Raw genomic sequence first — 15,607 nt, forward strand, 5'->3', positions numbered from 1 at the left:
AAGTAATTCTTCTGCGTTACTGTGCTCTGATTAGGCCTCAACTGGAGTATTGTGTCCAGTTCTGGGTGTCACATTTCAGGAAGTATGTGGACAAATTGGAGAGAGTCCAGAGAAGAGCAACAAAGAGTAAAGGTCTAGAAAATGATTAAAGGTCTAGAAAACATGACCTATGAGGGAAGATTGAAGAAAAATGGTTTTGTTTAGTCTGGAAAAGAGAAGACAGACAGGACATGATAACAGTTTTCAAGTATGTAAAAGGTTGTTACAAGGAGGAGGAAGAAAAAATGTTTTTCTTAACCTCTGAGGATAGGACAAGAAGCAATGGGCTTAAATTGCAACAAAGGAGGTTTAGGTTGGACATTAGGGAAAACTTCCTAACTGTCAGGGTGGTTAAGCACTGGAATAAATTGCCTAAGGAGGTTGTGGAATCTCCATCATTGGAGATGTTTACAAGCAGGTTAGAACTGTCAAACTGTCAGGAATGGTCTAGATAATTAGTCCTGCCAAGAGTTCAGGGGACTGGACTAGATGACCTCTCAAGGTCCTTTCCAGTTCTATGATTCCTCTCCCACAGAGTTCATTGACAGTTTAAGGGTTCCACCTTAGAATGAAGCATTCAGCACCGTGGCCCTCTGTAAACAAAATCCTTCCAACTTTCTTTAGACTATTTTTATAATTAAAATAGACTACGATAATCAGTAAGCTCCTTTGCTATGGTATGTCACATGCAAATACGAAAAGGTCTGACTCAGAAATTATCTTCAAAGTTTGGATGCTCATCAAAGGTTAGGAACACTCTCACATCTTTCTCCTATCTCTCATCTTTCACACAAACCACTGGTCAGATCCTTTTCACTTCTCTCAACCACCATCTTATATTTCTCTGTCCTGCTGCTCTTCTCCAACCTCCAAATCTCACTGTAATCCCAAAGATATCCCCCCACTGCCCCTCCTTAACTCTCTGTAAGGAAGGTGAGGAAGGTGGCTGAATACCAAACTGTGCTAGGCCAAAGATTCCTTTGTTCTGTGTTTGTTGGACACTAGATAAAGGACTTTGTTGCACTGGAAGGGGCTGAACTCTTTCTAACATGACTTGCCATAAGGCAAGTCACATCTATAATGGGAGTAGGCTGAAGAGTGTGGTGAAGAAGTTGAGGCAGAGCTGCTGTAATCCTACACTATGGCATGAGTGGGTGCTCCTCCTCTCGCTGTTGTAGATTTTTTGGCTGGCTGCTTTTTTTAAAAAGTGTGCATGTCCTTAATCACTGTCTAGACTTTTCCATGATGAACTGCAATTCTTCTGATCGAATGGAATGACCCAGCACTCTTTGAAAATGACCAACCCATCAGAAGTTTGTGGACCAGCTACCTGGAAAAACAGATTATAGGCAAGATAGAGGGAGTGTTTATCCAAGTTATTTGAACCTTTTAAAATACAGATTTTGAAGTTTTGGTGTTGCTTGAGCCAAATTTCAATTCTCCAGCCCATTTCATGTGTCACATTATGGCTGTTTTAGGGTGTCTGGAAGTTTTCTGCTGAAACAATTTTTTTCTTGGTAAAATGCAATTTCTATATAATAGTTTCTGTGGACAACTTCCATTTGATCTCTTCTTTTATTCATTTTTCTATTATGAAAAACAAAACATTTTTGTTTTAGTTTGGTACAACCTGAATCATATAATTTAGTCTGAGCTGAATTGAGACATTTCATTTCAAGTTAGTTTGACATTAAACTGCTTCTGTCTAAACTGTGCAGTTTTTCAGAGGAGCTATAGTTCCAGTTCCATATGCCCCACCCATTCTTCCCTATAAACTGGGCATCTTAGCCAGACTACATCTCTCATAATGCATTGCAGTTTCCTTAAGACTGGCAGTGTGGTGTACCATGGGAGTCACATGGTTGCAGCTGCATCATGGGATATGTAATTTATACAGGGAGCCTGAGCCATAGGAGAGAATGTGGAGAGAGAGGTAGCATGGACAACAAGAACTGAAACTCCCAGGAGACACTGTAAATCTTAGTCAGATGCTGTTTAAAGTAGCACTCACTCAGCACAGTATGTCTGGACTCAGTTCAATAACCCACTATTAAATGTTCTGTTTGGGAATGTGTGTTTAATTTTGATGGGCAATATCAAAAATGAAATGTTTCAACACTTCCAAATCAGATTTTTAAAAGAACTCTTCATTCTATGACAAATCTGTCTTGACTTATTTGTCCTAATTTGGAATGAAAACAAATGTGAAAATATCAGAATTTACCATGGGACGGAAATTCTGTTTTTGTTGGGTTTTTTTGTTTGTTTGTTTTAGAGGGGGGTGTTGCCCAGCTATCATCATAGATATAATTTTCATAAAGTTGCAGACTAACATAGTGCTTAAAAACCAGAAACTTAAGCATAACCACTTCTGCCTCCAAAAAATTAAAATCTAAGGCCCTGATCCTACAGGGAGCACCATGTGGGCTGACTCCTGCAGTCTTTGTTTTGGGATTTGGCCCTAAATTAGACAAGACAAAAAAAAAAAAGAAAGAAAGACTTGTCCCAGAACTATAGTTCTAGAAAAGGAAGGGGAGATTACTGGGGGGAGAGGAGGAGGGAATGTAGAAGTATTGTATATACATTACAAAAGATTAAGAAATGACAAATCACAAGAGACAATCTCCATAAAGAGGAAAGAGAAGACAAGAATGACATCTCTTGTAATATTGAGTTCAGGGCTGCCAGAATGGATTAGAATCGTCCCAAGAGTGAGATTTGTTACCAGCTTTCAAAGAAACTACTTATGTCCACCATGTACAGGACTAATGTAGAGTCATACTAGATGAAACCTTCTCCTTCATTACAATGTCATCGTACTTTAAGCATTATCTGAGCAAACAACATCTTCCATAACTTTAAGTAGATTTGCCAAGTGCTAAACTAGCAGGAAGCACATAATGCTTTTAGGGTTGAAAATGAGGCAATTATGTTGTCAGAGTCTGATTGGCTGTCCTTTCACTTTTGGAATATGAGATGAACAATTTAGAAATTGGTTCTGAAGAAATTCTGTATGTTGCACCTGTTCACTTTATTAAAACACTGACACCTCCGCAGGGGTGAGGAGAGAATATTGGTCACAGAAGCAATGACATCTGGGTATATCTGTTCTTACTATTGATTAAATTGCCTGACAACCACATGGGGAAGCTAATTACTGGGAGGCAAATTAACACCCTTGCAAGATAATAGAGTAAACAATAATTATATTACGAACACAAGAGGCTTGACGCTTTTTTTCCCCTTGAGCCTGAAGCTCTAAGCCCCATCTTAAAAGAACCACTGCTATACAGCTCTGGGGCAAATGGATTGAACCATATTGACTAATGGCTTTATTCACAATGTTTAACAAGGAACTTCTACTGCCAGTGATTCAGTTCAGACTCTTCACAATGAGTCTTTCAATTAAAATTTAGAATGAGACTCACTTGGCATAGCAATTGGCTTCCAATTCTGATTTAACAATTGGTCTGTTTTGGTCAGAGGAGAGGCAGTGGGCGCTGAGTGAATGATGCAAGTAATCACACCTCCTAAATACTGTGAGATCGCATGGATCTTTCACAGACACATTCTTTCTCCCTTTTGAATCAATTATAACATAACCTATCATGGCACAAGGTTAAATCTGTCTTCTTTATAGATTAAAGGAGTCCTTCACCCTCCAGTTTTAATTTTAAGTTTGATTTATTAAGTTTATGCAGCATTTTCTCTCCCAGTTAAAATGGAGTACTTGAAAAGCCAGTAGTGGATCATCAAGCTACTGTACAAAAACACTTCTGTTGAGAAAAGTGTTTCTTTGCAAAGAGTATTGTGGGATTCCAAATGCATTGTCTTACTATTTCCAGATCAAATTTGCTCAGTGTACAAGGAGATGTATTTAGTTCTAGCTATTAGCCCTGCAAATTCAGCCTGTGATCTGAAAGCTAAACTGGGTACTCTCCTTCCTTTGCATCAGCACAATAGACTGTACATAAAAATGTACCCATAGTGACATCTGTGCAACCCCACTGTCTCTAAATTATGCCTTCAGTAATGCTTCTACAATCCCATTACTTCTTATTAGATAGGACAAGTGCAAATGAGGACACACTGTAGAACGGCACATCTTAAACTTGTCAGTTACCTTCAGACATTTTCCTATATAATCTTTCCCACTACCAAGGGAAGCACATGAAATACTGAAAATATCAAGATAATTTTAAACTAGTTGTTAGCTAAAGGTAATCTGGAAATATGTTAAGCATGACTACTACAAATTAAAGAGAATGAGGCTGCATGTGAGCTACTGAGGGCATAATTTGGAATTTAGGGTCTCTTTTTACCAGTGATGATATAGGAGAAAGAACAAACCCAAACTGGAGTCCACATCACAGGCAGACTCTGAAGGGTTCGCAGCTGTGGGGGAAAACCAAATCTAAACTGAGCTAATTTGATTTGGAGCTATTGAATCCCACGGTGCCCATTTTTACTGAGATAATTTTCAGAGTAAACTACACCCAAGGAAACAGCAAATATCAACAGTTTATTGTGGGTGAGGGTAGTCTTTAAGTAAAAGAAAAACAAAATTGTACTGGATTTTTCTACTAAACTGAAGAATGGTAAAAGCTAAACATTATAGGCCAAATTTAGCCTTGCTGACCCTTCACGAGAGTCATCCATCAACAAACATCCGACACACAGTAATCACACGTAAAAGTGCTTCCTTAATGGAGAGGATGGGAGAACAACAGGTGATGTTAGTCACACTGCATAATGCAGTACTGGAAGAAGCTGAGATACTACAGAGATGAGGGTGGGATAAGAACCTCTATAGAAACAGCAGGGATTTGCCTATTGAAAGTGAGCCTTAGCGCAAATCTCACTCCACTAAACATAATCTTCCTCCATGCTGTTGTTTTACCATTTTACCCAGAACCTCCTTTGTTGTGATAGGAGTCAACAACAAAACACCTTTCTCTCAAATTGAGAGAGTGATTCACCTGCTTACCTGGTGATCACCAACAAGGCTGATCCTATATTTGCTTTTTACAAATTAAAGCACTCATTTATTATTACTCTGACTTTAGCAACTACTTTATCATTATAATTGGCTTAATGACAAATCTCTACAAGACTGTAGAAATATGTGCTTTAAAATATTAGAGCATGATTTTGTGAACCATGTTGTTTGGAAGTATACATTATGGTTCATTTTCAGGCTTCTGTAATTGACAAGAGGATTTAAGGAGCAGATTTTCAAAGGCACAAATGGCAATTAGGTATCTAAACTTCATTGACTTTCAGTGAGTGCTCAGCACCTAACTACCATTAGAGCTTTTGAGAATCAACCCCTGAAAGCTTTTATGTCGGTCTTAGATGAAACAGCATATCCAAGATGGTGTCTGAAAATAGTGTGGCATTTTGTTATTCCCAAAATACAGTAGACAAGTTCACCACACTAATAATAGATAATTCCCTAAATCGTCCTCTGAAAAATAGGACCAGACACATCAGAGCCATTCTCTTCCGTTGATTTATGTGGATTGTTCGAGATGCAAACACTGTCCACAAAAATGAAAGATACATGAACTTTAACTTTACTGACATTTAATTCAATAATAAGTAGGATTGGCCCTTCTACTAGAGTCTCCTAATGAATTTCCTTTTCCCTTTAAATCCCATTCTTTTAGACAAGATGTTTTCAGAAAGAGGGTGTTAATAATTCAAAGATTTGAAAATATATAATTTCAGGGTAGATCATTGGTTGGTGTAAATCAGAATAGCTTTATTGACTTCAGGGGAGTTATGCTGATTTACATCAACCGAGGATCTAGCCCTCCATTTCAGATAAATCTTTCAGTGTTTTCATTTCTTCTGATGATTATGTATCACTATTTACAAAACACATCACTGTTCAGCAACAGGAAATCCAGCAGTTATTAAGGAATTATGCACTGTTTCAGATATTCTTTATGCAGCCTAAATCCATTGACTCAAGGGACTTAAAGAAATAACATAAAAAGCAATGCAGCTGTAATAATACATTTCAATCACAGCTAAGATGGAAGCTGGGCTCATAATGAACAACATTTTCAGCAAAGATTTATTCAAATTTTAAAAGCAGTTGATTTTAGCGATGTTCATGCCCCTTTTGTTTTGCTTTCTGCAGACACTGAGTTTTTCTTTCACAACATCTGTGCCAAGCACATTTTCAAGTGTCATGTAGGAGTTTTTGCAGAGAGCAAAACTTTAAATTTGTGTGTTTGCTCCTGAAGTGTTTGCACACTCTTTCAGGGAAATTCTTGTCCACAGAATTGTCTTTAGTTTCATTCCCAGTTTTGTTCATGCCAATAAAAGTTTTCAAAGGTTCACCTTTCAAGTTATAAAGGGCCAAATTTACAAAAAGGCCACACTCTGGCCTCTAAATTTGTGCATAACCACACATTTGTGAGGGAAAACAATACATGTTTTAATGGGCACACACCTGCAAGATACTGTGGCCCTGATCCATTTAAGCAAATGTTTAACATGTAGCACACATATCATCTCAATTAATTCAGTAGGACTACTCACCACAGGCTCATTTAAGCAAGTTTCAGGGCTGGCTTTGCCTGATCGCTTGAGCTCAAGCAGAGTGGTAAGCTACCTATCCACTGTATATGCACACGTACTACTTCTGTATCTTGACAGTTAAAGCATGTTTGTCTGGGAAATGTTTTGCAGTGGCCTTTTTCAAAGTGGCTTTGAAAATATGACTTCTGATATCTTTTATAAACAGTAAAATTAACTTTTCTATATTCCTAATGAATGCATAGAGACTGAAAAGGATATAATTCAAAAATGTTTACTTATCATTTGATCACTGAGCTAAGTCTCTATAATTCTTTGTAGACTTCTTCCCCTTTCTTTTCCCCCCACATCCTTTTCAAAACAAACACACAAAATGACATTTGTTTCTTAAGGGGGAATTTCAACACCAACAGCCTCACTTACAAGGAAAGAAAAAATAAAGAGAAAGTAAGCATTCTGTGCATGTGCACAGGATGAAAATAAAATATCAGGATGGAAAAAGATTTTACTTTCAGGTTTTCAGAAGTTATAAATAACTTAAAACATGATTATGAAACTGGTATATATCTGAGGATATGTCACAATTTTCATAATCTTAATAATCCTGCTATCCACATCTTCATATTTTGTTTTCTTGAACGGTCTTCCTCTTTATTATTATTTTAAAACATGCAGTGCAGTGTCAACAATTAATTTACGATAGTTAATGTAATTTTCTTTTACGAAGCTAGGACTGGAAGGGAGCTCACAGGTCATTGCGTCTAATCCCTTGCTATCAGGGCAACACACTTAAATGCCACGGAGCAGCCCACATGCATCAGCATTCATGTCGCACTCCCTGTCAGTACCAGTCCCAGACCAGGGAAGATGATGATCCAGTCAGCGGACCAGATTCAGTGATGAATCCTGGTCACGTGCCACCTGAGGCACGTTGCACATACACTAAGAAGTACCAGTACGTTTCTTTTATTTCAGTGAATTTTGTGGAAAATTGTCACTATCTTTTGGTAACACTTTTTAAATATAAGTGCTCAGTGGTTTGAAGCAATTTATATGGGATGTTGCTAGGTGTTGTACAGTTCTGTGTTACTATAGAAAATTTTCTGCTTGGGGCACCACTCAAATCTATCTTAAGTTATTGTTATAAATTAAAATACATCTTGATAAGGATCTTTCTTCCACTAACTACTGTACAAATATAGGTAGATTGCTCCTGGCCCAGTGATCATGGGTTTAGCTTTTCAAAGGGCTCAGCATCTAATATTGGGGCTAAATGTTCAAAAAAAGCTCTGCTCCAATTCAGGCAGCTCAGTGAAGTGGCCGGCTTTTCAAAGACACTCAGCCCACACCTAGGGCAGGATTAAAGCACAGGCAGTACAGGATCCTGCCCTTCTCTCCCCTGCTCAGGTCTTTTTTTCCCTCACCTCTCCAGACAATGTGGAGGTAGGTGTCAACTTACTGGTACTTACCTGCTATGAATAAAATAATCCATTATGGTCTGAGGTGGGGAGGAAATCCAATAGGTACAAGTACCAGCCAAAACCGGGCAATGAACATGGAAGGAAAGAGTGGAGAATCCTAAAGAAACATCATCACTCCTTCCCTCTAAGATGGCAAAAGATCATCCATGTAATCAAATTACTACTGGGATTCTGCAGGTGTTTGTTTGCGGGGGATGGTGGTGCACTATGCAATCTGACCTCATGATGAAACCACCCATTTGTCAGAAATTCGGGCAAAAGCTGATTATGCTAATTGTCATATTAACTCTTATTCTGCGATGTCTGCCCATCGAATGGGGTGATGTGGAAGAGGGTGTAGCAATGAGCAGATTGCTCAGTAAACCTTGCTGCCAGCAGGGAATGTGGGCCAGGGAGTAATGCAGAGGGTATGGCCATTTACAAAAATTCCCTGGAGTCTCCATGGATTTTAAGGCATTCAGTGGGTCATGACCTGACTCTTGTATGCCCTCACAAAGACTCCCTCTGGAAAGGGTGACTTCTCATTTATTCTACAGATCTAGTAGCTGATATAGCAGAATACTTACAATCCTTCTTTACATGGGATATTTTTTATTCTTGCTTAAGAGAGTCCAAAAAGCCTTTTAAAATAGTAATGCACTGTTAACAATGTCGTCTTCACAAATAGTATTTGTCATGTTGGTATGACAGTCACACAGTAAAGTGAGTTTGCTTATTATAATCCCAGTCCATCAAAGCTCTGGGGACTGACTCAGCACCACTTGGTGTCTTTTTGTGGACATCAGTGGATACTGGATGGAGTCCTTGAGCACATGGGTGTCAATGGGATAGGTTCTGTGCTGAAAATTATGTGTGTGCTTAAGTGCTTTCCTGAATGTTATAATAAGTACAGGTGACACTGGACAATTTTTAAAACCATTTGTAGCTGGCATAACTTCAGAATAGCTCCAAGTTATTGTACATAAAAATGGGATATATGAAACATGGCTTTGTTTTGACCAAAAGCACTCTTTATGCCACTGTTAAAATACAGCTTCTTAGAATATTCTTCTCCTGGAGGATCGTGCTTAAACATGAATTCAGCCAAGGTCCTTGAGACACTAACAAAATGTACTAAGAATTCAGGATGAACAGTTCCAGCATGAATTTTTGTTAAGAAAACAGCTGCTCATCTTGGAAGGGTGGTAGCTAAGTCTGAAGGCCAGAAGATATGGCTGTGTGTATAAGACATGATAAGGAATAAGCAGATGGCTTAGAGTAAACAATTCAAAATAGCTGCCAATTCTTTGGGTGAAAACACAGTATGTTTTCTGATATTAAGTGGCTACATGAAACTCAAAGACCTAACTGTGTTTTGAGTTTCTGGAGGAAAACTACAATGATAAAGCCAGCGAAGGACACTGTGAGAAAAGTAATATGCTATTGGAAACGTTCATTGCCCAAAATGGGATTTGAGTTCTTGTAAGATGCCAGAAAAGACTGTGTTAAATTAAATCTACACATAACAATGACTGGGACATTTCATATTTGAATTTTGTTAGCCTACCAAATCTTTATTAATCGTCATTCTCCTAGGGACAAATTGCTGCTAGCTATGAATTGTTCATGGAAAATCATCCACAGCTGAGGGGTACCTACCTGATTTTTTCCAATAATGTGTACACTAATTAATCACCTAATTTGGTGTGCATTTAACATGATTGTATGCACCAATCTGTTATCTGTGTCTGCAAGAGGTTTGTTAGATATACACAGTAACTGGCTATATGCCTGTGCAACTGCAGTATGGATCTACAAATTTGACTTTCAACTGTACTTAAATTCTCGCATATACATTTTGGTAAACTGGGCCTTAAAATTCTATCTAGGAGAAAACATGTTAAGTGCTCTACTTTTCTTAGGGGGCAGTGGAGCTAAGAGAAGCATTTTGAGGGTTTTTTTTTTTTTTTAATTCATTAGTACTAGAAATCCAGATGGAGATTTTCAAAGGCACAAATGGCATTGAACTGGTATTTTATGGCTTTGAAAATCTCCAAATCTACCCTTTAGTTGTTTTATCTGAAACAGACAAAAGGAGAGAGAACATTGACAGCAGACAGGTTGTCTTAAAGAGACTGTTTGCAGTCTTATTCTTTAGGACAAATTCCGGCCATGGATACGTGTGTGACCCCTGTTGAACTCAACAGCAATTACAGATCTGTTTATGTGGCAGAGTTTCTCTGTTTGAAGACACGTTTGTTATATATTTAAACTAAAGAGGAGTGGAAATCAGGGGAGTTAGAAAACTCGTAAACTCACATACTCATGTTTACCTGGATTTGAGTTACATAAATAACACTGGATAAAATCCGTTTTGTGTACAGAAAACCCACACAGGGGAAGCACATTGGGCTGTGACTGAAAGGAGCCTAGGTTCTAATCTTTAATTCAATAATGATATGCTGTATGACCTTGGACAAGTCATTTTCACTCCCATCATCACTGTCTTGTCTATTTAGAGTCTAGGCTCATTAGGACAAGAAAATAAAAGGCCTCTCCACCCGCTTGTGCCCTCAAATCCATTAAAATGGGATGTTGGCCTGAGGAAGGACTACAGGAATTTTCCTTATTTGCTGCAGGGAAATTAAATGTGAGCTGTTTAAAATGGCCTCTTCATTTATAATAGTTTTTCCTGAAATATGCTATTAACATGTATTAAATAATATCTCCCATGTTTCAGAATATCCAAAGCATTCATAATGTCTCATAATAACCAGTTTCAATAGAAATTTGAGACATTAAGTGAAATTTCTGTTGGACGGGCTTTTCAAAAAGTAATATGATTTATGCAGACTTTGTCATTCCCCATAGAAACTCCACCATCTTCTGTCAAACACTGTCCCTTTTTTTTTCCCCCCGATTCAGAAAAGTACCCAATGCAGGACAACATTTTTCACCTAAGTTGTCCTTGCTTTCAGTATATATCTTTACACAAAATATTCTAAAAATGTAAGGCAGAGATTTTCAAAGCTTCCCTAAGGGATTTAGACGCTCAGATCTCACTATATTGTCTACATTTATTGAAATAAATTCAAGAAAGGTGTGTGAGGGGTCGAGAGAAATAGTTTAATGGAAATCCTATTAATAATGTATTTACTTTCATATTGTTTAAGGAATAAGCCTAGTAATAATTACCAACATGCTGTGTTAATGTTAAACTGACATGCAGATCAATATAATTTTAAATATAGTTGAATTGCCAATTTTTTATAAATGTAGTGCTCCACTATTACCGATTTTTCCCTTGACATTATGATCGCTGCACCCTGAGAGCACACCGTGAGTGGGTTTTACTTCTTTCTTGTCCTATTGATATGTTTAGTAACCTCTTTCTGAGATACTGAAAAACTATAAGGCTAGACTTTTACAGATTTGTGGCTAAGTCTGAATTTGATGGGGATTGAGTAGCCCGCTTTCCAGATACTCATTAAAAAGGGATATATTTGCAGTCATAGCTTTCACTATACATAAGTGGTGAAAAGTCCAGCTGAATACTAAAGCTGTAAACTGTTTTAATAATCTCTGGCTAGATTCCCTCAATGATGGGTGATGATATAAGGGTTATAAAGGTGTTGCATTGTTCAAAATGGCATCCCTCTCCCCTCACTCAATATTTCCTGGATGTCGCTTCAGTGAGTTGCTCTTCATCTACTTTCAGACTTCAGCCAAGCTCTCCCTTAGCTGAGAGATGACACTGATTGCATCTGATGGGCTGGGAAGGTGCTATTGAGCTCTGGGTATTTTTCAATTGTGTATTGCTCAGTCCATAGAAAAACAGGTTTTATACTCAGCTTATCACAGCTCAAATGGGGCACAAAGATCTTCTCAAGCATCCATGTTGTTTAGGGAAATGATCTTCTCCTTCATGGTGGACTGCCCAAGGTCGTTACTGCTGCAGTGAAACTTAACTGTGTGTGACTCAGGGATCTTATTTAAAGCAGCTGTCTTCTTCTCTCTAGTAACACCAATAAACTCCATGGAGTAGAGTTAAAGCTAAGTTTTAGCTGTCTTTCTATCCAGTATTCCTCTTGGCCTGGTATAAGGGGCTGCCCTCCCCCGAGAATACCACATGTAGTTTTAGATGGATACTGCCCATTAATGTTCAGTAATTCTCATTGGCATTATTTATTAAAATAGACAACTGAGAAATAACTAACCAAAACATTCCTGTTGGTTAACATCCAGGGGAAAGTATCTATTCATAACCACATTGATGAATCTCCGCCTTATTAAATGAAGTCACTCTATTGTTCTCAACAAAGGGAGAAGAGGTGTTTAGATAGTAAGCTATTTTGGGGGCAAGAACAGTCTTTGTACAGAAGCTAGCACAATGGAGTCCCAGTCCATGAGTTTAGCTTCTAGGTGCTATTGCAGTATAAATAATACTGCTTGGGTAAGATGCAGCAACAGAAAAAAATTGTAATACCATAGAGGCCATGGAAAGACAATTACTTTTACTGGGAAACTTGTCATTGACCTAAATATTCAGCAGCAAAATCAACATGGTACCATAAGAGATATGATATGTAGCAGTTTTTAACACATTTACAGTCTGAGACAAACAAAAAGGGATGTTACTTACTTGAAACTGAGGTTCTTTGAGATGGACTCTGCATATTCCCACACTTGGAATATGTACTGAATGGTACAGTCTTCTACTGTTAGAACACTTGTGAGGCCCCCTCTCGCCACTCCCCTTATCACTCCAGCACATTATCAGGATGGGGCTATTAAAGGGAGCACTGTAGCAGTGGTCATCTCAGTTCTTCCCACCATTAATGCACCTCAGGGCTTTCCACCATTAACAAAACTAATGCTCCTCAAAGGGGAAGGAGGGTTGGAACAGTGGATATGCAGAGTACATCTCAAAGAACCTGCTTCAAATAAATAACCTTATTTTCTTCTTCAAGTGTCCTCTGCATATTCCCACCCTTGGGAAGGCTTAGCCAATGGTAATCAGAGTAGGATGAGGGGTAAAAAGCCTTAAGTTAAATAAAGATTGAAGAACTGATCTGCCAAAATGGGCATCTGGTCCAGTTTAGATATCTATCACATAATGCTAAGTAAAAGCATGCATTGAGCTCTGCACTGATCTTTACCAATTTCAGCTAGTGGGACATGTTGTAAACATCCCAGATCCAACAAGGTGACAATTGGAGATACCACTGACATGGGGAATCTACAAAAGAGGTGATACAGCTCCCCTACAAGAGAAAGTAGGTCTTCGGGGCAGGGTGGAGGGGAAGCATAAGCGACAACCCAGGTGGTGAAGTATCTACCTTTTGTTTCTTGTGAGCAGGGAGAGACACTGCAGGCTTCATTATCCATGCATCTCTTCCCTTGTCTCTGCAAAGATCCAACAAAATCTGAGGAGTTCAGTTTGGAGTAAAATTGTGCAGTTATAACAACAGACAGTATTGGTGCCGGGGTAGTATTCAGATCCAACAACTGACATAAAAGGATGGTCAGATGACTCCATATTTTATGACTCCAGTCCCTGGAGGTCTTCAGCTCTGCATGCTCTTGGTCCGGGAGACAGAGTCCCCAGTATGGGGAGTGGCCCCAGGTACTGACAAGTGTTTCGTTTTGGCTTTTTTTTCCCCTTCTTCAGATCTTTGGATCTGGAGTTTTAGTCACAGATTGGTAATTGCCCAGACGTGTTTCCATCATGGGCTTGTACCCTTGTAGGAATCAGATCTGTGGGGTTAATCAGGGAGTGCCAGTCTTTTAGAGCTAGATGCTGATAGTTTAGACTAGAAGGCTTCCTGAAACTGTAGGGTACTGGAGCTGATTCAGGCCTCTTATCCATTTTGTCAGGAGCCTCAGAAATCTCTGACCTGGAAGATATAACTGATGAGGCTTCCTGTAGTAAGAGGAACTGAATGCTATTTTGCCTCTTGCCTCTAGCTCGTTCTGTGAAGTTTCTGCAGGTAGAAGGAGAAAGCTCTTCTCCAAAGCACTTCAGACAGAGTGTGAGAGTGTCCAATGCTGGGAAGACAACACGACATGGAGTGCATCTCTTGAACCCATACTTCTTGGGTTTTGGATCTGCTATCAATGGTAACTATAACTGTCTAACTACAAATACTTAATTCTAACCTAACATGCTAGAGCTTTGAGGGGAGGAGCTAGATGGGATGCACAAGAACTCTAACAGACACTACTAGTAGAAGGCTCTACCATTCATTGGCACGAGTCAGCACATGTGCCAAGAGTGGACACTCAAAGAAGTGCAGTCATCTTTAGATGAAATGCAGCTCAAAAGAGAATATTCTCAGACAGTGATGCATCAAGGCACTTGATGTTATGAGATGGCTTCATCTGACATTCTTGAATTGCTAACCAATATCACCTCCCATTCAAACAGGACACTATATGGATAGGCAAAACTACATCTTGTCAGTACCTACAATGTAATTGTACTGATGTATAATGTTCTAAGTGAAGGTGTGATTTCAGAAATGTACAAATGTGTCAAAATGGAGGAATTTCAAAGAAGGATGCTTTATAAAAAAACAACAAATATATGAATATTTTAAACAATGGTTGATTCATGGCATCCTCTCAGAACTCCATGGTCCACATCCTCAGTTCAGGTGCAGGACCAGTGCTAGGGCCTTGAGCTGAGATTTTCAAAGGAGCCTAAGAGAATTAGGCATCCAAATCCTATTGAAAGTCAGTGGGAGTTGGATGATTAACAGCTTTGAATTTCCCGGCCTCAAAAGAGAAATTAGGATATTTTTCATTACAACAAAACATAGTACTTATAAATTCCCCCATCCACCCCCATTTATAAGCAAGCATTTTAGTGTTCAGTCTTTTTCTCCCCGTTTCCTGTTCTTGCATTTGCTTTTTTTCCTCTCGGTCCTGTCTCCCATACATTTTATTTCATTCTACAATTTCCACTTTTCTCTACTCCTCCCTTACATACCTTCACTTCTATTTTTCTGTCTGATATTTTTTTCCCTAAGCTCTCCTTTCCTTTTCTGCCAGCTGGCTAGACAGCTGGTCCTGATAATACTGAGTGAATGAGTTGTGAAAACAGTTGTTCAGAAGCCAATTTTACCTGCAGTTTCCATTCTCTATGGGACTGGAAGTCCTGGGGATGAGAAGGAGGGAAATGGTGTGTGAAACAAACCCTGATGTTTTGAAGAAAGCCAGTGTTACACAGAATGTGGTGGGGGAATGAGATGGAACTAGTCCAGTTTAAACAGTCCTCATGGGATTGAAGAGAAGTGTTTGGAGTACCAATTCTTACACGGATGATTCATCAGGTCCATGTTAATTTAGGGGCAAATCCAATCCCCAGTGCTCAACCCAAATATCCCAGCTGGGTACTGTGTATCTCAACAGCAGTGTGGGGGTCGGAAGTGTGGAAGGAATCTTCCACCTAAGGCTGCAGAGCAGAGGTGGGCTCTAGTGGCAGCTGCAGTTCTAGTGTATTTCTGCTGCAGAACGAGAATCTGTGTAACAGTGAATTGGCCAATGCTGACCCTTCT

General features: G+C 39.0%; 1 protein-coding gene across 4 annotated transcripts in view; it reads right to left on the bottom strand.

Moving 5' to 3' along the window:
* BRINP3 (BMP/retinoic acid inducible neural specific 3) overlaps positions 1–15,607 on the bottom strand; it is a 290,477-nt gene that overhangs the window by 66,530 nt on the left and 208,340 nt on the right. The window lies entirely within an intron of this gene.

Source organism: Lepidochelys kempii, chromosome 8 (genome assembly GCF_965140285.1).
Source record: "Lepidochelys kempii isolate rLepKem1 chromosome 8, rLepKem1.hap1, whole genome shotgun sequence".
Taxonomy (NCBI): domain Eukaryota; kingdom Metazoa; phylum Chordata; order Testudines; family Cheloniidae; genus Lepidochelys; species Lepidochelys kempii.